At 43.0% G+C, this 27,483-nt stretch overlaps 1 long non-coding RNA gene across 1 annotated transcript; it reads right to left on the bottom strand.

Moving 5' to 3' along the window:
• Positions 1-3,361: 3,361 nt before the first annotated feature.
• On the bottom strand, positions 3,362-4,281 carry LOC134510657 (uncharacterized). Its single transcript, XR_010069684.1, has 3 exons — positions 4,124-4,281; positions 3,832-3,981; positions 3,362-3,557 (listed from the first exon to the last, which is right to left on the bottom strand). It is a non-coding gene; the product is annotated as an uncharacterized LOC134510657 (long non-coding RNA).
• Positions 4,282-27,483: the final 23,202 nt, after the last annotated feature.

Below are 27,483 nucleotides of genomic sequence, written 5' to 3'. Positions count from 1 at the left end.
TCCAAATTATAGCCATACTAGGAAGATGTGAGGAATAAGATGCAGGGGGCTCTTATAACTGCCTGAAAATCTTTAGTCTTTCTGGGCTTGCCACAACACATAGGCTATGAGTCACAACTCCTGAGGCTTCCAGTTAACAACTAAAAGGGAGAAATGATCGATATAATTTTTCTCAGCGAGTGATTAAGACTGCTTTTAACAATGCAGTCATGCATGCTATGTACTAAGAGGGGTGATTCATTACTTAACTTGAAAGAGAAGCATCTTCTTTTCTTGGTTCAGAAGCCAGAGGGATTAGCTGCCCCATGCGCACAGATGATTAGCACGTAGAAAGAGAGGAGAGGAAATACTGGCTACTTTTGTCCCTATCCCCACATCTGCAGTGCTCTTCTCATTAAAGCAAGAAAGAAATGGGGGAATTTTGCATTCAGCAGTGACATTGTTTTAGTCATACTTCGCATAAGTCTGACAGCAGAGCTGGCTGCTGGCAGCTCCCTCCTCTGCCCTGCAGTCACAGGAGCCTGCGTGCAGCCGGGAGCACCATCCTCATGGCCCTGCCGAGCAGCCCGAAGAGCGGTACCAGCTGCTCTGCACACCACTTTCTGATGTTGCCCTGGAACATACGTGGGAAATTTGTTCAACATGATTTCTGTGGTAATTGCCTCTTCCGAAATAAAAAAGAACAGTTATAGGTAGAACTGGCAAAAAGGACGATGACAATAATGTATTTTTTCTTATTTGAACCATATTGTTGCTGAAATGAAATTTATAAGAACTCCTCCTAACTTTCCATCATGTTAAGTTTGCTAACGATAATCTTCCTTTTAAGATGAGGTCACACATACAGTAAAGAATGTGCTGTTCCCAAGTGTTTTTAGGTTTGGGTAGCTCCACATTGTAAGGCATTCTTTGCAACGCCCTGGTGGTGCAATACAGTAGTGAGATGGCATAACCATCTGAAAGGTAACGCTGGGATTTCTTAGAGTCTTCTTCCTGTGAGGAGAAATGATGTTGCCAAAGCCTGCATACAAAACATTTCCAACAAGTGGAAATGGATGTTGCTGTCTTTTCATCACAATGCGAGTTTAATTTATGGACAAGTACAAAGCAATTTTTTTTCTGAAGAGACTGGTCAAAACTGTCACATGCAAGACTTACTTACATCTCCTTCCCCTTTTCTTTGAACCCAAATATCAGATACAAGTATAACCTATGTGCAACTACTCATTTTGCATGCTTCTAACCGCAGTCTCGTGCAATAATCACTTGGAAACGCTGTACTCAGCAAACTGGAAGCAATTCCAGGATTCACGTATGTGACAGACCTCTGGCATCAGCTTAAAGGATGTTCAATATCTGCAACACTAGTATACATGCAATGCCCTTGCATCCAAACATAACCACCGCACTATTCCTAAGCATACTTATATCCTGGATTCTATGAATTTCATAGAAACTCTGCATCCCTCATCCCTGGGTTAAGCCTTTGTCTCAGTGTTTCTCTGCTTTTGCCTAGTCTTCGTTTTGACCTAATCCTGGCTAACCCTTTTTGCCTTTCACCTCCCTTCTCTGTCACAGGTTGCCTCCTTGGCTGCCACAGCATCAGCTATTTAAGCAAAATGATTCATCTTCTCTCTTACTCATGCCTCTCATTTCTTGAAAAGGTCTGGGTGGGATGAAAGGAGATGCAGCCTCTGCATCCCAGGACAACCCTGACCCATGTGAAGTGTAGCAGCTCTAAGAGGCAGATAAACAACCCCTGTCAGACCTTCCCTCCCCAAACACATTTGGGCAATATCTCGCCCTGAATGGGCCCTACCCTCAACTCTCCTGTGCCAGTTGGTATTTATTACCAGCCTTTTGTTACCTGAATCCCTTCTTATTTCGCCTTGTCAAGCGCAGAGTAGGCTTCCCATAATGATGGGTGGAAAAGAGTCTCTGTAGGTGCGTGTCTAGCTGAGTTCCTCATAGAAAGATCACAAGGATTTTGTTTTTTATTATTAATTATGTAAGGGCACTTAAAGCCGTGGCTACATAAATTCCATACAGCAAAATTCCAAATATACAATTTGAAACAAATATATTAAAGTAAGAAGTTCTTTGAAAAAAAGAATTCAGATTTTTTTTTTTTGCAATTCAAAAAGATGATATTTTTGTCTAAACAAGGATGATTTTTGTGGTTTTGAAGGTCAAAAAATGTCTCTTGAAAACCAAACAATTGAATTGAAACACAGCAAGGGTTTCTTTTCATTAAGTAGTGGAATGTATTGACCAAAAGAAGGATCTTCTGTGAAAATCTCATCCTCAGTTAAAAAGTTTAAATCTCCCAAATCTCCTGAAATATATGCACAGCACACATTGGACACCAAATGAAATCATCCTCATTATATCAATGCATATAACCACTGAAGAGCCATTTATTCCACATAAAAACAGAACATTATCAATTCCATATGTGAGATGTTATGTAACTTACATTATTTTTTCTTTCACCATTATGCTTCGGCTTTCACCAGAAGATTCAAAGGCAAATAAATCATTAGTCATTTAACTGTTGACATATAGTACTCATATTGTCATCTCTGGCAGGCTTTAACTTTTAAGCTCAAGTTAAAGCAATTCATTTGTGTCCTAAGTGACATAAGTACATAAACTTCATTGCAGCAGGTCTCTGATAACGCTGAACACAGAGCAAGGTCAGACCTTGGGAAGGAAAAGTGGGCACAGTGCTGAATGACTGCTAAGATTATTTTTTTCTGTAACTCAAGCAAACTGTTACGTTGCTCTTCTGACACTTCTTTGGAAATGGCTGCATCTTTTTAGCTAAAACATTTCCTGCCTTCCTGCCTCAGCTCCCCACAAGAAACAGACGGAGGCATTTATTTAGCATTGAAAGCATCTGAACAATTTATTCACATTTAAGAAAGTACGGAAGAACTGAAAACAGTATAATTTAGTGGAAAGAGCTGGACAGTCTTTTCCTAGGTGTTAATACCTGTGCTCTGCATAATGGAAAAATTGCCATTTTTCTTTATCAGTAATTCAATGAGATTGTTACTGTGCCACTCTCTGAAAGGTCATCTATAACAGTTAATATATAACTCACCGATGTGTCAGTTCTTCCCTAAAGCGTTATTTCAGGCACTGCAGGGGAATTCGCTCTGATACCTATGCCACAGCAAAGGTACGCTGGCAGCTGCGGTTTCACAAAGGGGGACTTCAGCTGCAAAGCCAGCTTGGGAACGTCTGTCTCCCATCCCTGCCTTGCCTCCGGCTGCTTCTTCACACTCATGCTGCTCTGCAGCTGTCGTTGGGGCTGTGCTGTAAATCAGGTCACCGAGCTGATCCAAGATACAAATAATCTTTTCTATTTACAGGGTTATTCTTAATACAGGTTGCTTTTCTTACCGGAACAATGCCAGAAATCGCAGTGCTGGTGCAACGGAGGAAGCGGGGCCCTGGGACAGGGAGGAGAGAAAAGCGGTCGGGACAGCGGGCGCTGGGGAGGAAACGTGCCTGGGTTCGGGGAACTGTCTGCTCAGGGGGTGTCTCTTCCACTAATAAGGGTAGAATGCAGTCAGGGGGGTATTATCATAAACCAGTAACAAACAGAATGTTCACACACAAAAGGATCATGCATTGGTTTAAAACAAACTAAGACTAAATAGTAAACATCGCTTCATACATGACTTCTGCAGAAAAAGTATCCAAATACATAGGTCTCAGAGAACGTGTATACATATACACACACACACGCATACACACACACATACATATTCATACACAGAAAGATCACCTCTAAATTAAAAAGAAATGCAAAATGTGTCTCACTTCAGAGTTTTTGCCAGCCTTCAAAGCCTGCAGGCAGCTCTGAATCCCTGTGCGGCCGGTTCCCGAACGCAGCTCCCAGGAAAGCCTATAGAGGGAGCAGGTCGCCTTCTTTTCCGGAGTGACAGGAGTTTTCAGCCTTAAGGGACGGCCCTGAGAGAAAGCAGAGACAAAGGTAGAGGATGAAAATGTCTGAGGCAGCAAAGGCCAGAGCGAGTTACCCTGCAGACAGGGTGGGCAGCAGCAGCACCAGCCTCTCCGGGCAGGGGCAGGAGCGCTGCACATCCACATCTACCTTCTTATCCTCCCTCCCTCTTCTTCAGGTTCACACCCGAGCCACGCAAAGCCAGCAAGAACCTCTCGGTGTTTTCCCCCTTCTGCAGTCGCTGGGGTGTCCTGGCACTTCAGCGCATTGCAGGATGGAGATTTCCTTGGTGAGAAATTGAGCGGAGTTTCATCTTCCAACACCTACAGCCGACGTAACAGAGCACTGCCTAGAACTAAGGGAAGAATGCACTAAGGAAAGCCTGGCATTTCCCGTCGAATAAAAAGAGTAACTCGGAAATGTATAACTGTATGCCATAGACAACATAAGAGAGAGTATTAAGCAGAACCAATACTAAAACTGCATTCAGAAGACAGAATATACAGAAATATCAAAAAGTTAGTTATTGTCAGTAGAGGCTATGTGCCTGAATTGAACATTATGTTTATTCCAATCTACACGTGCATACACAAAAGTTTCTAAAAATCTTTAACCCATGTATACCTGCGCTGTAGGTCCAGGAAGCCAGTAGTTATTTGTAGGACTGCACAGCCCAGAAAACCTGGCGTAGTCAGAATTGCATTTGCTGAGCATGACACAAATGTGTACCAAGAGCCTTGCTTTACCGTGTTTATTACAGTCCAACAAAAGAGAGGACAAGATTATTTTTTTCCCTTATTCTTTTTCTTTTTGAAACAGATAGGGAGCTGTGACCAAAAAAAGTTTAACAGAAACTGGATCTTATCAAAGAAACCCAGAATCAGCCTTTGAGATTAAAAGACTAGCAACTAATAAATAACTGTTTGGGGGGAATGACTTTTGTAAGATGCTTGGCTGAGTAGTATATGTGTTCTCAACTTAAAAATAACAATTACAAATGAAAAAAATGGTGCACAATACATGGCAAATACACACGCCTTATCTACCATGGTGCACCTATGAGTTCTCTTTGTAGAAAGACTGGCCACCAGAGTGTGCACCAGCTGACTTAGATTTCTGTAAAAATCTAAGAACTTGCACAAAGCATACAATATTTATACATTAAAATTACACTAAGAGCTCTTCCCCTCACGCACTAAGGTCTAATAATACTTCAGCGTTTGTCTCCTGGGGAGCAAGAGCAGGTTTTAGGATTGCAACAGAAGTAGTTAAGCACAGGTCATGCAGCAGTAAAAGAGAAAAGGAACACTCTATGCCCTTCGATTCCCAGGCACCGCAGCATAAGGCATTAAAAAAAGATAATATTACTTTTCCTCAGTTAACCCATATAACATGTTTCATCTTTTGATACAGGTTTGCCTTTTTTTTCTTTTTCTTGTATCATTAGAGAGAGGCCATTTGAGGAATATATTCTGCATCGTGATGTGATTCAGCAACTTTCTGGAAAACATGAATGCAGCCCTTTTTTTGGTGCACTAATGAAACACAACTGGCAATAATTTTCTTCGAATTGAGCTTAACTGGAAGCAGGCGATGTACCATGTGAGCTGAAGCTCAGCGGCCTTAGATCACAATGTCATTTTTCACGTTTTTTCATATGATTGAATACGAGCTGAACATACCCTGCTGTTCAAACCAGGCCAATGACAACAAATACATCACCGTAGGAGCTGCTGCGTTACCAAGAATGGCTCAGCAAATACATTTTCCTTTTTATCAAAATTCTAGGTAGCATTTGCCCATACCAACATGTGAGACTGCTGTTTCTGAGTATGCCCCAAGGGCATATTCGCAGAAAGGTTATCCTGCAGTTCCATGAGGGCAAAGCCCCCTGTCATGAGCTTGCCCCGTCCTAACTTTTTTTGCCCAAGGGCATTGAATGGTACTTGGTAACACCACTGTAGAAACACCAGCTAATTTTGCATATTTAGTATTCTTCACCCAGAAGTGCTCCAAATCTGGGAGATGAGATCAGGATCAAAAAGTATTTGCCTTAAGAGGAACAAAATCCTCCCCCTCCCAGTGACACACAGAGTAGTCAAAAGAGTTGAGGAAGCCATAGTGCCCTAGTGCTTCATGGATATGTTTCCCAGCAGAAATATCCTAATAAAGAGATCTTTGTCTATTTAGCCTGATAGAGGAGTCCTATTTGCAGGCAGGCACGATGTGGTAGCCCTGGCAAGCGATGAGTGCCCGAGCTGGGATGCGCTGCCTGCCCTGTCTTTAGGACACAGGCCGCTTTTCCTCCAAGCAACGTGTGGGAGTGCCCGGCAGCGTGTGTCCCACGGACCGCCGCGACCCTTCCATCCCCGAGCCGCAGGAGAGCTGCCATCCCAGCTCAGCGTCCGGCAGCAACCGCAGCTTGTGAGGAGTGGGTCCCACCCGCCCTGCGAACCAGTCTGAAGATGAAAAGTGCTGCGTAAGCGCCAGCCCTCATTGTTACTGGCAGAGCTGCGTGGGGATGTTGGCACGCAGCGCCTGTGGGCTTGGCTAACCACTAACCCAGCATGGAGCCTTTACTCTTAGAAGCACCAAGCAATATTCCCCAAACATACTCCCATTTGCAAAAGAAAAGAGTCATTCTGACAACAAAGTCTTCCAGTGAGTAAGTGGCCAGTGTGTTGCTGGCATTAAATAGCTGGCAGAATTTCTATCATAAACATTGCTATCAGCTGTATCTCAGCTATGTTCATTGTATCTCAGCTGTAAAAACTTGCTCCAGGCTGATATTTGGCAAACAAGACCCAGCAAGATAATCCTTTTTTAAAACACATTATCCTATTTGAGTAATCTACAGACATGTAAATCAAGAAGTCTGCAAGTGTGGGCCCCGCTGACACCTTCCCTGATTCTTCTCTGCTGATGCTATGGGCACTAGGGGAAGTGAGCACCTGGCCATCCCAAAGCACTTGGCTCCCGGGCTTTCCTTTCACCTCCAGATGCCCTGAATGGTCCAGATCAAAATGCTGGGGGGGCACAGGGCAGAGCAGACAAGCTGCACTCGGTGACGAGACACAGAGAAGTTTCCCCAAGGGAAAAGCCCATCTCCTGGGAATGCACGCAGAGCAAGACACTGATCACCTTTTACACAGGTGAAGATGAGCAGAAGCCCCCAGGGTTCTACCTAGCCATGCCTCCTTCCAGATCCTGAGTAGCCAACTTTTCCATACAAGCAAAAGAAAAATTGCACCAATTTCAATCTCAGAGAACACATCTGCTGTTGTCTCAAAGCTAAAACAGCTTCTTGGTCATAATGCCATAACACTGCACCGGCTACACACTCCTCTTATGTTTCGAGAGGTTTCTTATGGGCTCTACCACATCTGACATGTTTTGGTGGAAAACATGTCATCTGCTGGCTCTTCTGAATGGAGATTTCCAGACCTGCACAGAATATCCCCGGAACAAATAAGTGGTTGAATGAAACAGGGCTGGAAAACTCAGCACTGAGTAGCAGCTCTTATGTATCCATGTAAAAGTATTCCAGATTTATGGTCAGAAATACCATTTTCATTGATTTCGTTATTAAAAGTCTGTTACAGTTAAGGCATTTTTTTAATGCTAAATCTCATTTCCAAATGCCCTGAGGGAACAACAGCCACGACAATAAAATTAGGAACCCATTACTGAAGATAAAATTAGAATAACTAAGCTCAACACCATACAGGGAAAATGCAGTGTTAAAATGTATGAGGTAAAATGTTTTCTAACTGTCCCAATGTTAAACTTCATTTTGTCCTTGGAATGAGCAAGGGCAGAAATTTGCGACAAGCTACCACGTTATTAAACACAACTGTGTTTTATGCAAGTTACATTCTAAATCAGTATATTTTCTCAGTATAGTTAAGGCCAAAGAGACTTAACAAGATATTTTTGATTAATTTTTAATTAACAAGACTTTTTCTAAAATGCTTTTAACCTTCCCTTCCTTCAAGATTGTGATTCAGGGAAGTACTGAGAAAATAGGTGGTTTACTTTTCAGTCCTGCTTACAGAGGAAACCTGGGGAGATATCTCAAGTGAGAGACTCTTCGGCAAGCGTGGAGGAGCCACTGCTGTCGCACCTACCACCTCCATGGCAAAAGCAGCAGCAGGTGACAGGTACCCACCTATCTCTACGAGGGCAACCACTCAGATTTCGCACTTCATAGCAAAATTTCCTACCCTAGGTAGGACTCACATTTGAGAGCGTACAAACTACCATGCCCTGGATTAGAGTTAGGCTTCCCTTATCACTCCAGAACAAGTATCTTCATGAGCAGGACATTCTCACGCTGCCTGCGCGCAGTGCACACACAGGTTGCCCAGGCTGGAGAACGACAGTTCTTCTTCCCAATCACCTTGAAAAATGCATTCCCTTTTTTTTCCAGGGGCAAAAAAAAAGAAATCGCATATTTCTAAAACCAGAACAGCGTCGTAATATCCAAAATGGGATAAAAAGGGCGGGGGGTTGTTGCGGTCTGCTCTTTCTTCTCACATTAGGTAACTCCCCCGTTCCTCCTCCTCTTCCAGCCTCAATCACGTGGCTGTCATAATCTCTTTAAGGGAAAATTGTCAAATGCATTCACTGAACATTCTGAGACTGATGAAAAAGAAACATTCAAATGAAAAAAATACAGCAATGAAAACACTCTGTTTCAAGCATCGCTTCACATTAGTGAACAGCTCATTTGCTATTCCTGGGTATTAGAGTCGAGCTCAGTGCTTTTGCAATAGATATTTTTAAATAAAGGTTCAAGAACATGTTTGTCTTATGTTACATACTCAAAATGTCTGTGGAAACAAACAAACACCCTTTTCTTACAGTAGCGTCTATAGGTCTTGAAACAAGCAGACAGACCAAATACACATGGGTTTCACAAACTGTTCTCCAGAAAAAAATCTACACGTATGAGCTGACTCCTTATCTCTACTTCAATCAAGTGAGCTTATTGTTAAAGTTTTACAAAGCAACCCAGCAGCAAGGTGAAAGATGAAGAGATTATTGAATAATAGATAAGAATATTTTTAGTCAGCTCAGATGTATTCATGTATCTGAGAAAGCACACGGAAAAAGCCCTCAGAAAGGTGCTGGCTGAATTCCAGCCAAAGCAACCCAACCGACAGCACCCCGCAAGGGCCGGGGGCTGCCGGGAGCTCCCTGGGGCTGGGATGCTGGGTAGTCCCCGTGGGAGGTGGCAGGACAGAGCCCAGAACAGGGCTGCCAGGGTGACACCAGGGCACCCAAGGCGGCCCCAGCCCTGGGCACTGGGCACCTCCCTGGGGATGGGGACATGGACTCAGAGGTGGGCCCAGCTCAGGGGCCCATGGCCAGGCAGGGTTGTGGGGAGCTGGAGACCATCCCTGCTCCAGCATCACTGGGGCAGGGACCAACATCCTCAGGGGCTGAAATGGGGTCCTGGGCTGTAGGCAGGGTGGGGGGAGCCCCGGGGGACTGGGCAGGGTCAGTCAGGGCTGGGGGTACCCTCAGGGCCCTGACACTGTCATGCAGAGGTGCAGAATTACTAAGAAAAAAGTTCTCGGTCTTTCTGCTCCTGGAATTGATGAAGATAAAATTTTTGCTTCCTTTTCACTCATAGCTTTATAAGCCCAGCAATCCTGTCCTTAAATTTGCAGCAGCTGGAACTGTAAACCCATTCCCAAGGTCATTCCTTCCCATCAGGTTTCCTACAATCTTGTTAAATGCAGGGGCAACAAAGAATTTGTAATGCTCTGGAAAGGACCTTCCTCATGTGCAAAAGAAGGAAACTACCAAATTGTGTGATTCCAGCACTGTTCTGCTTCTCACCCTGCATCCAGGTGAGAATCATTGCTCCATTATTATGGTCTGAAGAGATAAAGATTTTTAAAAGATCTTCTCACTGCCTGAGCCAGCCCTCTCCCTGTCGTCTTTCCCGTTTAATGAAGATCACAGGGCGGTTGACATCTTTGATCTCACCACAGATCCTGAGAGGCTCTGAAGAAGCGGAGGTATAATAACATCATTGACTTAAAAGCTGGGGAGATACTGACTGAAACTGTATCTACTGAAATAAAGTACCAGTGAATAAGGAAGAGTCACTTGGATATTCAGAACTTCATTCATTAAAAAACATTTCTGAAAGAAACTGCTTCATGCATCCCTGGGAACGCTAATACAAGAAGTGCCACGCTAAATCAGACTTGGCATTTAGTCTAGAATCAAAGTACTTGCACATAGTCTATCCTCCCACAACACTGACTACAGAGCAGAAAAATCCTTATCTTACCTCATGTACAACTATGAGACTATATACAATAGCGGGAGAGAAAATCTTTTAAAAGGTAGGTGTAAACAAGGGACACCTATCTCAGTAGTATGCGAGGCGCACAGTCCGTCACAATGTAATGATATGACAGCCCCAAAAATACTGTACTGTGTGAAAAGACCCAAAATTTAGTCTTTGGGGGCAGGGACAGCCATAAACCTGCAGCGCCATGGAGCTCAGCACTGATTTACCTTGATTTTTATTTTTTTTTTTACCCTAATTCTCTGACAGGAAATTTTTGGTGAACTCCTTGCTCCCCTAGCTAGACTGCTGCAGGCAGCTGAGCTAACACATTCCAAATTAGCTCTGATGTGCCTAAGCTATACCTTGGGTCCTGGAGAAAAAGAGCAGATACAAAATGCTGCTTGAGACTGCAGCAGAAACGCAGCCCAGCGTTTTTGGACGTCTGTCCAGAAAAGTGTTTCAGCACCCGTGTAGCTGTAAGGCTCTGAATAGACTTGGCAAGTGCATTAGCCAGTAACGGTGAAGCATGTTGTGAGCTCCCTTCTGGACTTGGAATTATCTCTGAAGGGTTTTACAAAATGCAGTAGAGCCTCACGAAGCAGAAAACAATGGTTATTCAATTTCTCTCCTCTCCACCTGGATGCATTGGAACTAGGATGTTTTGGCATAAAACCCAGACATATTAAAGCAAAAGCCAGAGGCTTAAAGGCCCAGCAAAATCAGTTTTGGGGGGTATGGTCAGGGACAGACAGGGCCCTTGTCCCAAGTCCAGGCAAGCCCAAGTGCCAAGTGACAGAAGTCAGGATGAACACTGGCAACAGGGGACAGGGAGCCCCATGTCATCTTTCCGTGAGGACTTGGCCAGGCTATTGGGCCATTGCAGTGTGCAGGGCCCAGAAGGCTGCTGCAAGTAGCACAGCTCAGTAAGAAAATAGTGGTAAATAAATCTGTGCATTATATTCTCCTTCTGTGACAACCTTTTTCAAAAGAAACACACAACAAGCACCTTCAAGAGAAGAAAACCACATAAGAATCCCAGCCTGTACCATGCATGCACACAAACACATGTATTTACCCAGAACAATCCCACATAGGATTTCACTTCAGATCTTGCAGATCACATGGAGGTGAAGGGTCATCCACATGCAGATCCACTGCTTTTGCAGCTGTTTGGATCCACCATCTGCATCTTCTGCTTCCCAGCTCCCTCAAAGTGAAGTTTCAGAGTGACCAAAATACTGAAAATCTCTGTGCCTGGGGATTGCATCATTTGGAAATGGCTGTGTTAGCTGATCTTCCCCCCCTGTAATTGTACCATTTGACATTCGAAGCTGTATTTTCACTTCTGGGGAATAACACACATGCCTCAACTCCCTTCTCAGATGTGTCATCCCACTGCTATTCCTTTCTTCTTAAACTACAGTTTGGTGTTCTTATAAGTGAACACTATTGCCAGTGAAGCAGTCCCCGCTTTCTCCCGCTCCCACATCTTCTCCCAGATAATCTGTTGTACTGTGCCATCATAAATATTTGTGTGGCTACATGGTGAACCAGATCAGAGAACCAATCCAGCTGAAAAACAGTCCCTGGGAAAAAGAAATACACAATTTTTCCAATATAGTTCCCACAAGGTCATACAAATGCTTGTGCTGCAATTGTCAGAAGGTTTCTGTAAGGACAGGAATGACTGACTGGGAGAAGGAAGGGGGAAAGGTTTGCTTTTTTAAGCAGCTCTGCTGGCCTTATTGTGGTGCCATGGTTTGGCATTTGCTTTCACCAGCATTCATCCCCAGAAAACACACAGAAACCCCTGTTTTGGGGCGTAAACAGGCACAGAGCTATTGAAGGTTCCTCCTGAATGCCCAGAGAAAAGTACTTTGCACGGCAGTATCTAATTCTTGCTTGCATTTGAGGCCAAGTCCATCGTCTCCAACCCAGTGTCCTTACACCTCAAAAAGAGCTTTCTCCTACCAATGACATGATCAGGGATCCTTTGGAGTCAACTGCTAGCACTTCAGAGGCAAACAGCCTATTTCTCCTCTCACCTTCTCTGGATTTGAGGACTGATGAGACAGAATAGTGCCTGGCTACCTGTTCCACAGTCCTGTATTGTAAATGGTGGGAAAAGTCTGGAAGCACGACCATTTGATTGCCTTTTATCAAAACACCTTTTGAAAACAGCTCACGTCCCCATTTAACAGTTTCTAATAAACCAAGCCTAAAACTGGACCCAGAAAGTCCTGACACTAATTCCTTCAATTTCACTTCTTTTTTTTCTCATTTTCTTTCTTCACAATAAACTGACGGTTCCACTGCCAATATTTCTCAGGATACATGTGATAATCTTTTGTGAGACACTTGAAAATTGCAGATAAATGCAAGCTTGCTGCTGAATAAAGCTGTACAGAATACAAAAATGTCCTTCCCTTGCCTCCTCCACTTCAAAAAAAAAAAGAGTCAAGAATTACTGTTTTCTCCCGTTGGTTTGTGGTATGAGATAGCGAGGATATGAAACTAGCTGATCCCATGAGTGGGAGGACTGACTACAAAGAGAATTCTTCTCTTCTTTTATCATTTCCAGCAACTGTACAATTAACTTAAATTGTGGCTATCTTTTCGCCAGTGGGCTTAATGTATTCAGACTAAGGATAGAGTCTAAGTGAACATTACAATTTCCTGAAGAGATTGCAAACCAGCAGTCTTCCCTGAAATCATATACCATCACTTATCCTTCACTAAACCAGAAGCACAAAGGCTGTATGTTATCATATGTTAGGGGACTTCCTTCACGCAGTGTCTGTGCTGTGGCAAGCCTGGGGACAGAGCTCTGACACGTACGTTGATGGACACATTTAGCTTGAGGCAGTTTATCCAGTAAAGTTCAGGGGAAATTCTGCACAAAGATAACAGGGAGGGATTGATCCTGGTCATCCCTACTGTTTGGGTAGCTCTGCTAATTTTGGAGAAAGCCGAGCAGGATTCGGCTATGCAACAAACAGGTGAGCATTTTTAGACATTAAAAGGGTTTGAACTCTACGGACCCTAGAGAAAGTAAAATCTACTGCTGGGCAGAGACTGCATAAGGAAGTCTGAGACCCCTTTTTAACTTATCCTTGGTAAAACCAGCAAGAAGAACTGCCTTTGATTTTTTCATCTAATTCAACTGCCGTTTCCCCCAGTTTCATTCTGTCTCTACTTCTGGCTGTAATAGTGTAGCTATTGGAGCTGTGGTGGTCTCAGGACATAACCAAGGCAATATTTGTAAGGACAGGTCCCAGTTTGTATTAAATTAAGTATTTGGGGGGCAAAACCAGAGAGATTTTCAGGTATGCAAGCCCATCTCCATGTCAGTGAGAAGTCAGTGTGCTTAGAAGTATGTCTGAGCTTTTTTTAGCTGTATCTGTCTAGTAAAAGATACGACACGTCCATTAAACACTCCTCTCCTCAATCTGACGCTCAGCTCTCTCTCCCCCCAGTAAAGCTCCCTCTAACCCCATCTCCATTCCGTCAGCACTCCCAGTCTTGTCTGGACCCACTGAATCTTCATACATTCATTTCCACCTTTCTTTCCATTCTTCTCACCCTGCCCCACCATCTCTTTAAGGCCTCACTGAGCAGATCTTCTGGATCTCCCACTCACATTACACTGAAGACTCTTTGACAGGCCCCTGTCAGGCAGGAGCAGTTCCATAAAACTTTGTCTTCTACAAGGCAAAGCCACCAGAGAGATTCCTGTCCAGCCAGAAGCGCTTCCTCTGCCAGGCATGGCCTGCTAACTGCATGATGGGGCTGTGCTGCTGGCTGTATCGCTGCAGCCATCAGGCACGCCAATAACCCGGAGAAATCAAGCTCCTTTCAGCTTTGATCATTGCAGTGATAGGGTTCAATCGGCTGCCTGGCACGCAGTCACAGAGGCAGAGCGGGGAAGCAGGGGATGGGAATGAAAGGCTGAGCGTAGGGGGAAAGAGGAAAGCTATAGGTTGAGGCCGAGAACCGCTAAGGGTGTCTGTGCCCCGAGGAGAATGCCAATGGGTCAGAGAGGAGCTTTCTCCGTAGCAAGGAAGCAGCCAGCGTACAACAGGCAGTGTTTTCCCCTGGGGTACATAATAACACGGCATTTTGTGAGCTTTGTCCGCAGCTGCTGTGTAGAAACTGCAGGAACATTTTGCAGTGTTTTTAGCGTTGTCATGTCATAGCGTTCTCCTGTTCTGCATGAGTGGTTAAAAGGGACAAGAACAGGTTAGGATACCGTTGAGAGAGGGGAAAAGAAAGGCAAGGGAAGGAAAATTCTCAAGTATTTGCCTCAATGGCCCATGAAGAACTGAAGGGGGCAGCACCCTGCAGACCCACACAGGTTGGCAGCACAGCGAGGACCCATCAGACACTATGTTTCTGCAACTGATGTGAAGACCGAAGCAAGCCCCTGAAAGAAGGGTGCTGTGGGGAGAAGGAAGAATTTCTAGCAATGTTCTGCAAAACGGCAAATCTCCCCATATTCAAGCTTGGCTAAGGGCTGTGGTGAAGAGCAGGAATGCCTTAGACAGATAGGACAAAAGGAGAAAAATAATGCCCTAGCCTTCTGCCTAGCGCAGACCGTATAGACATTAAAGCTGCCGATGAATCAACATGAATCAGCCCTATTATACTACAGACCATAACCATGATGTAAACCGAGGTGATGCAGCAGCTGACTCAGAGGCACCTTGCACGTCCAGGGTGAGGCACAGAGCTGGGGACAGCAAGCTGTCAGCCATCCCCAAATAAACTCATAAAGCCTGGGCAACAGGCCCAAGGGATTTTGCCCTCTCTAGTTCAAATAACCAACACGTATCATGCCAACCTGTAATGTGCAAAGGCTCACTAGCTTCCTTTAAAAGCGCAAGTCCTCCTTCAGGATTGATTTGTCTCACCAGGGAGGTCACTGACAACAAATAAAGGTGCTGTGACTACAGCCTGGCTCGCCACACTCAAAGGAGACAGAGGTTGGTCATTACGTAGGATCTTCTCTGAGGACCGGCCGAAAGGTAGCCAGGGACATGTGTAAAGACTTGTGTCACTAGCAAGAGCTGCTTGACAAGACTTAAACAAAAATCTGAGAGACTATGCAGTAGACTATGCTGAGGCTTTAAAAAGCAGCTCTGAGCCAGGGTTGCTGTGTGAACCTCACCATGGACATCCAGAAGCAGAGCCACATAAGGCAGCAAACCACACAGAAAAATAATAAAGAACACATTATATTTCAGTGACATCAGTTTCCCAGTCTAGCTCTCACCTGGTGATATGAACAGCTGTGTTGGCATAGAGAAAAGGGCCATCTGGCTTGAGATCTCAGTTGGGATCAGGTGTGCCACCAGGGAATTCCCCTTGAGACTACATCCCTGAGCTGCCCAAGAAGTCTTGACCCTCCACTGTACTTCTCTACGGTTTCTCTAAAATATCCCCCACACGCTGCAGATAATTTGCTGTCAGCTTGTAAGGAATGCACTTACGTGCCTCTCCCTGTGTCATATGCAATGCTTGCAGGCATGCAAGAAATGCAAGCAGAACTGTCACAAGAAGATTTGGGAGCATCCCTCTCCCACACCATCCTACTGTAGTGTTTCTTCCTGCCTTTCACAATCATGCTAGTTGCCACCAGGGACCTGCAGGCCATGTTTCTGGGCAGCAACAGCTACTGGCATGCCCTTAAACATTACCCTGGCTGTATGCTCCCCAAGCTGTGACACCCTTCACAAAGTCCCTCTGTGTCTGATGTCCCCCTTAGCCTGGTTCTGGCCATGACTCTGCCTGTCGGTATGCTTCTGCCCTTCTTCACCACAGTGATGAGTACGGATCAGATCCAGATAGAGCTAAACATGTTCATGTTAGTAACAGGATGAGGCTCTCAGACCCCCATGTTAAAGCTGGACACAAGTGAGGCCTGTAGTAAACCAGGGATGAGATTCATCTCACTAAAACTTTTGATGCCTTTAATGTAAATACGGAAAATTGAGCTAGTTGTCTAGACAACTTTTTTATCATAGTGGAGAAGCACTTCTGGAGTATAACTCATCTGAATTAATTTATATATCTACCTTAGAAGGGGATGACTCATGTATCACAAAGTATTTTTTCCTCACCATTGAATCCATCAATGAACCCCATTCTAGACAGGAGATAGAGCTGTACTTGCTTGCACCATTTCATACAAATACCCACGTGAATACATTTATATCAGCTTAGAACTGATTTATTACAGTTTCATTTGCATAGTGGGAGTTCACTTTCACTTAAACATAGCAAAACTGTAGAATTAGGTCTCCCACCTATACTTTCATGCATACTAAAAATAATTATTTTTTTTTAATTGAAGTTGTGCAGGCTGCTGAAAATCACTCTGAGCGCTGGACGCAGTGCTCCTCTTTGGTCTTGGATCTCTTTGTGCAGCATGCTGTGGTCTTTTTTAATATGATCTCATTGGAAGGTAGCAGGGGCTGACAGAGCTGGAATACCAGGGGGGCCACCTCAGACAGAGGGGAACTGTGAACTTCAGCTCTTTCTTCGATATCTACGTTACTGCAGCTAGAGTGGGAACAGGCTCAATAGCGTGGGCATCACAGAGAGTTTGGCAGTGGTTCAGGTAGAGGGCTGTCTAGTGTTTCTACCTAGACACCATCCTTTCAGCTTTCACATCATTTACAATTAAGCTGCAACAAATCAAAAATACAACAGTCTCTACACAGTGACACATCTGTAATTCTTACTTAGAACAAAGCAGAAAAGAATAAAGAAAAGTTGCAATAGCGTTCTTCTTACTAAATAAAAAATGGGTGGATTTGATCTGACTTTCAGTATGTTGAGCATAGCAGATGGTCAGAGGGCCTCTGTCTCTGTTGGACAGTATTGATCTTAGGTTTGTGCTCTTGAAGAAATCTGTGCAACAGCATGACAGAGTCAAAGGATGCCTGAAACAGGATTTAAGTTTGAATCACAGAACCACAGAATAACTGAGGTTGAAAGGGACCTCTGGAACTCACCTAGTCCAATCCCCTGCTCAAAGCAAGTCCATCGCCAACACCGTATCAGGTCACTTGATCATGTTTGCCCTTGCTCTCAGAGCACTTTCCTGGGCCTGAGGCTTTGGCAGCCATGATGCTTTTGCCAGCTGAAGCCATTCCTACTTCACCTCCAATCCTGGTTCTTACAGTGCCATCCCAGCACAAACATTTATGTAGTCTGCTAAGGAAGTGATTCAGCTAAAATATAATCTGTACTCCAATACAATAATGATTTTTTTAGCTGGAACAGCTCCCCAGTCCAACTTATTCTGCAGTCCTACTCATAACTGTGCTAGCATGGTGGAGGGAGAGCCAGACAATGACAAGCAGCCAAGAGGAGGAAGGGAATGGAGGAGGAAAGAGTGAGGAAAATGCCTGCCTGAGCCAGAGCTGCAGATTAATGAATTCTGTGCCAAGCCCAACCCTCAGAGAAGCAAGATTCAACTTCTGTTCAAGCCCCTTCACAACTACAATTTCCTCTTCTGTACAAGGGGGAGATGGCTGACCACAGAGAGTTTGCAGATGAAAGATGAAAGGCACAACAGGTATTGCTTATTGACTATTTTCCCACGCTTACTGGGAAAACTCTACCAATGTATAGGAATCAAGTGAATCTGTACATCTGTTAGAAAGGGGAAGGAACCATAAAGTTGGCCTGAACAGAACTATAAAAGAAATAAAATTTTCCAACTGAAATAGCCAGACTGGCTGAGCTACAGAACCTGGGGTGTCTCCACCCAACATCTTGTGGAAAGGCACTTTCTTCAGAATTAGATCAAGCCTGAACAAAGCTGGAATGAACTCACCTACTTTGGCTCCAGCTTTCCCATTTTCACAGTATTTCCTTATTTGTCAAAAGGATTCAAAATAACTGACAAGGAGAGCAAACACTGATCAAAATAATCTAGGTAAATTCCAGGGTAGTACTAGATTGCTACTGATGTGCTGAAAAGTCAGGCAATTGGATCCTCATTAGTGCTACTGCCAACATGCAAAACAGACCTGATTCATCCCAGCTAGCAGCAGGTATTTAATGCAGACGTCTGAGTTGGAAGCCAGATCACACTACTCTCTCTGCGTAGTGCATGAAGAGTAACAAGCACCCCCTGAAGATAACTCATCCCGTCATCTAACTTACCATTCTGTATAAGCCCATCAGAGGTCAAGACTGCCCTGCAAGCACTACTCAAACCCTCATGCTCATCAACAATCAGTGAAAGACTAGACCCACTGCCCTGTCACTTTTGAGTCCAATCTCAGTGTCACATTTCCACTGGCCAGAGTTCAAAATGCAATTTGAAAGCCAAATACAGATTGAACTAAAATGTGAGTTGCCAGATACTAAGCTTACTAAAATCAACACAATATTGAAGCTTGAGCCTATTTTTAAAACTACATGATTGACACTAATCTGCCCAGATTTAAGGGCAATACTCCTAACCAGAGTATAATATTCCCATATAGATTCAGAAGCTGAGGTCTCCAAGTAGTCCTGACTCTCATTGTTACCCTAACTTTAATGTTAAGTGTATCCCTATGAAGACTTCCAGTCCTACCAAATGTGTAAATAAGAATAAGCTCCTGGCTCCTGTCAAAATTCCTAATTCATTTCAGCACACGTACCACAGAAGTAGTACAGAAAAGCTGCCTTAACAGCAAAGAGTGGTGTTAACTAGAACCCTGTACCAAACCTTTAGCCTCTGCCTGCAGCTATATCACCGATTACAGGTTCAAACTGAAGGGTGACTAGGAGAGCCACAGCCCACAGATCAAAGATATCTAAGTACATAATAGGCACAATACACATGCTGTATACAGACTGACATAAAGCAAACTCTGTACTGACAGTATTTCTTACACTTAATATCAAGAGCACAGTTGAATTCCTTTTTAAATAGAATACAGCATTTTAAATTAATATGTTCCCTTCCTAAAGTATTAGGAGTAACTTAATTTTCTAGGACTGATTCTATAGACAAGACCTGTATAATTAAGAAAAGGGAAAATGTCCTAATTGTACTTCCCTGCTAAATCCCATCCCACAAATTACTGCCTTATTCAGAAAGCCAAACTCACCCTGGTAATTATAAATTCTTCTCACCCAGTTAGGTAATGGAAATAATAACAAATGACTTAAGTAACTAATCACAGCTAAATAGTGCAGCTTGTATCGTGGATACCAAGTATTCCATACTGCAAACATACTCACAGAATATGAACAAAGGAAGCGCAGTCTGTCCACATGAATTCCACAAGTGGAAGAGGTTACATTCACTGAGATATGTCATCATTCAGAAGCGTTCACCTCCAGTGCGCTGCTTTATTTTCAAGATGCTATATGAGCTGTTTTCTGCCTGTTTACCATGCTACTAAAAGATTTTACAAGTGGGTAGTTAAAAAAGATCTCAGCAAGACCTGCAAGTAGAATATTTCTGTCTGACTTACTCTAAATGCCTGCAAAGTGAAAGACCAGACTGAAAGCTGATTACACTGCTTTTAAACGTGTCCCTGAGTGTCATGTGCAGTCTGCCCAGTGACTTTTAAGTGTCACATGATTATTATGTAGAAACAAGCTAATCTTTGGTGCATGTTAGCTTGATCTTTCAAAAGGTATAATACTTTTTCATGTTACCAAACCTGACTACAAAGAAGAATTTAATAAAAACTCCAATTAGAAGCACGCCTGGATATGAAAACGCTCAACATCATTTTGCACTTCGAAATCGAAGTACTAGCACATTTAGCTTAGAAATTAGAAGACCCTGGCAGTTAACTAGTCAGACCACAGCAGGGCAGCAACAAATGGAAGGCAGCTTCCATTTTACTCTGTAGCTAGCACATTATTTGCAATGGTTCATGGATAAAAGGACGGAAGAAGGATACCAAATCTCTGCCTTTGCAGTGCAGAATTAAAATACCCCTGTATGCTCATAAGCAGAAGTCCAGTTACCATACAAGAGTAGGAATACAGAGGGAGGAAGAAAGATTAGTTGCACCTTCTGATAAGGAGGAATGGCCAGTAGTCCAGACACTCACCTCTGGTTTGTAACACCTGACTCCAGTTCCTTGCCATGCCTCAGCTAATCTGCGTAGCACTGGGAGACCCACTGATTGTCTCTGTGCCTTCTCCTGCAAAATGGCAAAACAGACCACCATTACTCCACCAACATAGCATAAGGTAGCCTGGTGAGCGACAGAGAGAGGTGCTGAGATGCTATGAGTATAGCCAGATGTGTAGCAGAGAAGATTTAACAGCTGGCTGCCTTAGGATGCAATGGTCCTGCTCCTCCACTTTCCTTCTCCCTCTTCCTTGCCTGTGTCCTGATTCCCAACCACACAACCTCAGCTCCTCTCTTGTGTAACTTCCAATGCTCTGTGTGTACAATAAAGCCAATTCAACTTACTAAGCAGCAAAAAGCTATACTTTGGTTTTGTTTTGGGGTTATTTTAGTGCTGCCAAGTTGAGTCAGGTCACTGTACAGCTAGATGAGTCCTAGAGACAGTGGGAGGACAGATAGAACTATGCAGCCTGAAGAGGGAGGAAAAGAACGGGGGAGAGCAGCAGGATCTCCCCTTTTTAGCATCAGTAATTCACTAGACTGGGAGCTATAGCATGCAACTGCCCTTGACTGATGGGCACCTTAGGTAGCAGTGCAAAGGTACAGAGAAAAGCAGCAGTCATTTATCGCAAGGAGCGGTGATCAAGACTTGATCCAGCAGACACCAGAGTTCCAAGAGACTCCAAGAGATTGACAAAGAGGTCACAAACAGTACAATGGAGCTGGGGCTTGATATTACTTTTTTTTAAAAAAGACTGAAACTGTAGCAGCCAAAAAATATAGGCAGTGAAGTTTACTGCCAGCTAAGAAGAATACATACTCTCTCTCCCTTAACATAAAAGTTATTAAGTCTTGGTTTCAATTGACTGCACAGCGCTACCCCACCAAATTTGATACTGCTATTCAGTTTGCTTGCAAATAATACCATTTTCCTAATCTATTTTGCTTTCATAACATGCTTCAGGAACAGCCTGTGCATCTGAATAAGAGGGTACCAAGCAGTCATCATCATCAAGACAAAGTTTTGGGTCTATGCAGCAAAACACAGTAAAGATTATTTGTTGACTGGATGCCCTTGCTTCCAGTGGGGCCCAACAGAACATCCTGGGACACATCAAGAATTGTTGTTAGCTTTGGACTAGCGTTCTGCCAAATTATAACCAATGTGTTATAATCGATGTATAGCGGTTGTGTGACTTGGTGTGCTTGTTCCCCTTCCAGAAAGGCAGAGCAGCAGCACATACTGGTCTTACATCTTAGTGCTGTAAAAGCTAAGGCTGCCACCATTTGATGCACAAAGGCTTTCTAAATCTGAAACATGCCATGCACCTCACTTTGGGGGACTGAGAATATATTCCCCATCATCGCTGACTCTGTCTGTAAGAGGGCAGTGACATCCACCATCCCCCTGCGTCTTGGGATAAGACCTAGGTAAATACAGTTAAAAGCATGCCCACTTTTGCAGAAAACAGCAAGGATGGGCATGAGCCTGTTGGCATCACTCCTGCCCACCTTCCACTTGCCAGCCTGAGTGACTAAGCCTTCATTTAAAGCAGGATCCCTTGGGACCCACTGTCAGCACACATATGGAGCACAGCACATGCTCATGACTGGCTCTGCAGCCAGGTGTCCTAATGCTCTGCTACCAGGCCCCCATGGGCTGACATAGATTACATTATTAATGACTGGCTATAGCTGTTGGAAGCTGTGAACCAGGTTTATTAAACAGATAAATGCACCACCTTGAAGAAAAATGTATACTTTACCTTTCACAGTACCTTCCCTGCAGTATTTATCCCCAGCTGTGGTGGTGAATTACATTGCACGAAGGCAATCAGATCATAAAACCTGTAAATATTCCTACCCAGCGTGATTAACAGAGGAAGGGAGTTGCAACTGCTCACGTCTTCTATACACATTTTTCCAGATGCTCAGAAAGAATGGTGATTGCATTTTGTTTTCTCATTTAAAAAAGGATAAATTAGAATGTCATCTGTCAAGCTTCAAGAGTAGATCAACCAACTTTTCATTCTCAGGAGAATTCCAAAATATCAGTATTCAAAGGGCAGAGAGCACACCTAGCAATATGTGCTGCAAAGCTCCAAGTACACTGGAAGTGCAATAAATAAATGATCATAACAATAAAGCTGTCTTGCATGTAAATAACAGTTCGCCTTGATGTTTAAATTTATTAAGCACTACTTCCCGCTGTATATCAGTTTCGATTCGCCTATGATAAGGCCAGATCATGAAGTGTTGTTCCGATGATCATAACATAACGAGATGTGAAAACTAGGAAAGGGCAATTTAAGAGAATGAAAGAAATAAAAATATACTCCTGGGAAATGAAACCAACAGAAAGTGTCTCCATGATATTTCAGAGAAGACTTGAGGCAATTTATTAGTTGTTTAAAAATGCACATTGAAAGGATAATGGGCACCACCCAATCTTAGGTACCTCCCAAGCAAGCAATTCTCATCCAGCAGAGAGGGAGAGGTTCCTTCACTGGCTGATGAGGGCTCTCTTAACTCAGATGTTTTCAGTTGCCTTGTCTAGGAGTCCACTCTCTGCTACCTACAGAGGAAGCCTGTGCAGCCTGAGGCCACAGGATGCAACGCCTGGGCTGGCTAAGACATCATGAGTGCCTATCTTAAGCATCTAACGCTGGGGAAATGTGCCTTCCTTCCCCTATCTGATACTGCAGTCTTTATATTATTCACACATTATTTCTCAAATAATAGGTTTTTTAATTAACTCAGCTGTTTTCTTTGGGGCTGTTTGGGTATTTTTGTTTTCTGAAGATCAATGTAACTTACAAATATGCAGCGGAGAAAACAGCCTAGGAATATGAGGCAGGATGAAATAAGTCTTTAAAGGGTAGTTACATTCTTCCCTGACATAGCAGCCTACAGGATCTTAGGTTTTCACTGCCTCCCATCAGGCAGCTTAAGAAACTTCAGACACTTTCCAGAGAAAGGAATACAAAATGTCATGTAATTTTTTTAAGACCTAAATGATTTCCAGAAATGTGTTTATTTTTCAGCAAATTTTTGTTTGGTCATAGAACTTCTTACAGAAATTCCATTTTCTGCTCTCCCTTCCAAAGCTTTGGTTTGGTTGTTTTATCTGCCACGTTGAAAAACCCTGGTGGAGATGATAGGCTAAACTGGTTTTATTCTATTGAAGCTGTCTGGTCTGGAGCATTCTAGGCTTCCTTCTCCACTGGGGCTGAACACACAGGCCTAACGTATGTCTCCCAGCCCATCACAAATGTCGCTATCCCAGAAGCATGTTTCTCTACTCTTTGGAAATATATGGAATCAACTGCACAGAATAATGTCCAGTTTTGTAGCTTGAACTAACACAAAGACAGCTAAAGAAACAAAATGTGCTGCCACGAGATAAATGCAGCCAAAGGGGAAAGAGAAGAAAACTGGAGAGGTCAAGAGGGCCAGGGTGGACAGCACATCGCACAGAGCAGTGACAGCACAGCACCCCTCCCTCCCCTCCTGCTTCACAGCTGGGTTAGGCTACTCTTTTAATTTATACAGATCCACTTCCTAGAATTCTGTACTCCCCCTCGTTCGTGGGAATACAGAAATCCAGCAAAACAAAACAGATGCTCAGGTAATAGCCTAAGCAGGCAACCAAGTCGAGGCACTAAGGGTTGCTGTGCTCTTTAGAGCAGGGACAGATGGCAACACAGGACTTTATATTCCCTTCTGAGCACTACTCAGTTTGGCTGGTTTGTAGTTCATGCCTGTCCAAACCAGATACATTTTCTGGATGTCACCTTTTGCCAGATGTCACCTTAAGCCAGACAGCATTACTCATGTCCCTTTTACTCTTTGTACCCAGTCCCTTACCATTCATAGAGTTTTCACTGATAATCCCTCACAACGTGGCCTGAAAAAGTATTTATTTTGACTTTTTTTTCAAACTCTGTGCCATTCCTATTCTGCTAATAATTGCTCCAAGAAACAATATTCAGCAGAACAGATTTTATATAGTATGCAGCCAACAGAAGCTGCTGTGTAATGTTGTTAAAGAGACAGTATATGTTCCACTGCAGCTAAGACTGTTATGCCTGATCTCAGGTTACTAAAACAAGGGTTTTCATCACCAGCTTCCCCTTTAGCTATTGTTGTTGCAAAAAAAGGCTAATTTCTATTTTAGGTTTTCAACTAATACCGGTTTGATAAATACATTATCTGTTATTGCATATGAACACATCCAACATAGATGTTCTGGGTTTTTAAGCTATTTTCTAGGACATTCTTCTTTCTCTCTCTTCCAGGACAACCTTTCTTTTTTGTTTGTTTTTTTTTATATCTCTTTGGACTAGATAACAAATGGATTCCAATATTAGGCATGCTTTTCCTTAATTCCGTATTTTCTATATTGTCTCTAGAGTTTTATAAAAAAAAAAAAAAAAAAAGAGTCCCATAAGCCTGGAAACCCACACTGGTACCAAACTGAAGCTGAAGTAGAAAGCTTTTTAAAATGCTTCTCAAATGTTGTTTTAAGCTGGAAGCATGACTACAATGTTTTTCTTGGCATACTTTGTTGCCTTTGAAATACACAGACCACTATTCTTGATATGTTCTTGTTTTCCTTGTATTTTATTTTAATAAGATGCGTCCCTTGGGAATGCATGGTGAGTCCCTTTTCATAGGGTGGCTCTGTCATCTCTCCACTGCCAAGTATGCAATATATATTTTTGTTAAGTGTTTATTTAAGTGAGGTTCAGAGATTTTCCACAGAACCAAGCAAGTGTCACAGACTTTGATGCCAAATGTAATATCTAGTGGTAATCCCAGAAAATATTAAAAATCAAGTGTTTTGTTGCAGGGGAGCCAAGTAAGCAAGTCTTGGAGCTGTTCAAATAATGTAAAAGCCTTCTTGAAACTGCCTCACTGAATTCAACACTTAACCTCTACATTATGAGTTGTTCAGAAATATTCCAAGACCCAACACTCTGTTCTAACAGAACTCTGCAAAGAGCAGTTTCACAAAGTTGGTTGATGAGATATATAAGAACATGGAGAGAAGGATGGAAGGGGAAAAATTAGTTTATAAAGACGGGTGTATTTGATCAGAAGATTGTGGCAATATGACTTATAAAATACAACTTTAAAATGCTGTCCCCTAAATTTCCCATTCTTGTGATTTTTTAAAATCAGTATCAGGATTCTTTGGAGGGTCAAATGTTAACCTTACAGTGATTGGGCCTCTCTGTACTGAAAAGTTCTCTTCACTTACAGATGGTCAGCAGTCCATTGGTCAAATAGAGCTGTAATGATTACTGCAAGACTTTCTAAAACTTAAATGTGTTCATACTTGCCAAAAGGAGAAAAAAAGAGCTATGTTTGGAACAAATAGTCACATTAGTCCTCACAGATCCTTTCAGTTGCTGATACAGCTCAGACGTTAAAAATTTTCTAATATCTCAAAAAAGTTCAAAATAAAATCAGTCTGTACCAGCAGAAAATTAAAACCTTGACAGGAAAGCTCTGGAACATTCAGTGGGTGTGACAGTCACACCATTTGTCCAGCTTGCTAGCAGCTCATGTTCAAATCCACTATTGACTCTCTTCCATTATTCCACAGTACATGAGGATCTCCTGAACAAAAAAAAAGGAAAAATAAGTAATTATTTCAGGAATTATTATGATGTTGGAGTCCACTTGTACTTTCAAATAATTCAGTTTCTCTTTCCTTCCCTCTTTGCTTGATCCAAATATAGCACAGACCACTACAATGCAAAACTATATTCTCAGTTTCACTTTGATTCAGACTTCTTGGATATCCACATCCTATGTAAATCTTTTGTGGTTTCTTGCATATCAGTCTCAAGTTCAGACACTCTTGCAATTTTAGAATATTTATTAGAGAATTGTATCTTCCTATTGCATACCTCCCAAGTTTAGTCTTCATTCCCCTTTTGTTTTTTTCCTTTTCTTCTCCAAATACACTGAAATTAATAGTTAACGTTGCTATTCATGAAGAGAACAGATTCCAGGGTTATATGATATGGCAGAAAAACTGTCCTTGCATAAGCCATACGTATATTTGTTAAATTTGATATAGAGAAAGCAAATCTTCCAGGTTCTTGGCAACCTAATTCCATCACTGCTTGCAGATGAAATGAGATGACTAGTGGTAGTAGGAGGGGAGAGAAGAAGAGTGGGTTTTAAATTACACACACTTGGTAATTCATTGCAGAAATCAAGCCTAATAGGTACAGCTGCTTCATGGACATGGAGACGTTTCAAATGGCCAGCATTGCCCTTGACAGCAGGTGGTGTTTTGGATAAACAGCATCAGGAAGTAGCTAGCAAAAGGCAAAAGAAACACACTTGGAAAAACTGCGTTGGAATTTGATCAAAATGTTTTCCAGACAGCTCAGCTCCTACGAGACATGCAGATCATTTCAGTTCAAAAGCAATATCCAGCTGGGTTAAAATCCCAAAAACATAAAAACTACACAGCCGTAACACTTGGTCAAAAGGGCTTGTTCTACTCTGATAATCATTTGTGTGTTACATATCAGCCACTGCTTCAACTTTAACACCCGAATTTGAAGACTCAGTGTTAGACTTCAGCCTGAAAAAGCTGGAAAGAATGAAAGAAAGGAAGGGAGGAATCTCCCACAGCAACACTGCTTCCAGTGTGGGGTCCCCCTGGGAACGCTCTAGCCTGGCTCCTGCCATTCCCCTCACCACTGTATGTTACAGAGAAACAGCACTGCAAATGTGCAAGGACGAGATACAGCTGCTCTGAGAACCACCCCTGAATGGGTGCAGGTCTAAGACCTGTACTTGATCTGCAGTGTTACTTTCAGTGTTCCCTTCTTATTCTTAAGGGATTCAGAAGTTTGGGACCCTGGATGTTTCTGTGAAAGGTCACCTACAGAGAGAGACAAGATGAGGAAAAATAGACATCGTGCAGGTGCAGTGGGATTATCCATCTCCAAAGAAAAGCTCTGCAGAAAACAGAGCTTTCTCAGGCCCGTCTCAGACTTTTGGATGAGTTCCCACTGGAATTATCCCCAGCACGAAGGTCACTATCTTCTACTCTGAATGTGAGTCACATAAATACAT

The sequence above is a fragment of the Chroicocephalus ridibundus genome, chromosome 1 (genome assembly GCF_963924245.1).
Source record: "Chroicocephalus ridibundus chromosome 1, bChrRid1.1, whole genome shotgun sequence".
Classification (NCBI taxonomy): Eukaryota; Metazoa; Chordata; class Aves; order Charadriiformes; family Laridae; genus Chroicocephalus; species Chroicocephalus ridibundus.
Note: the sequence above shows the minus strand (reverse complement) of the source record. Positions and strands in the feature narration are given on the sequence as shown.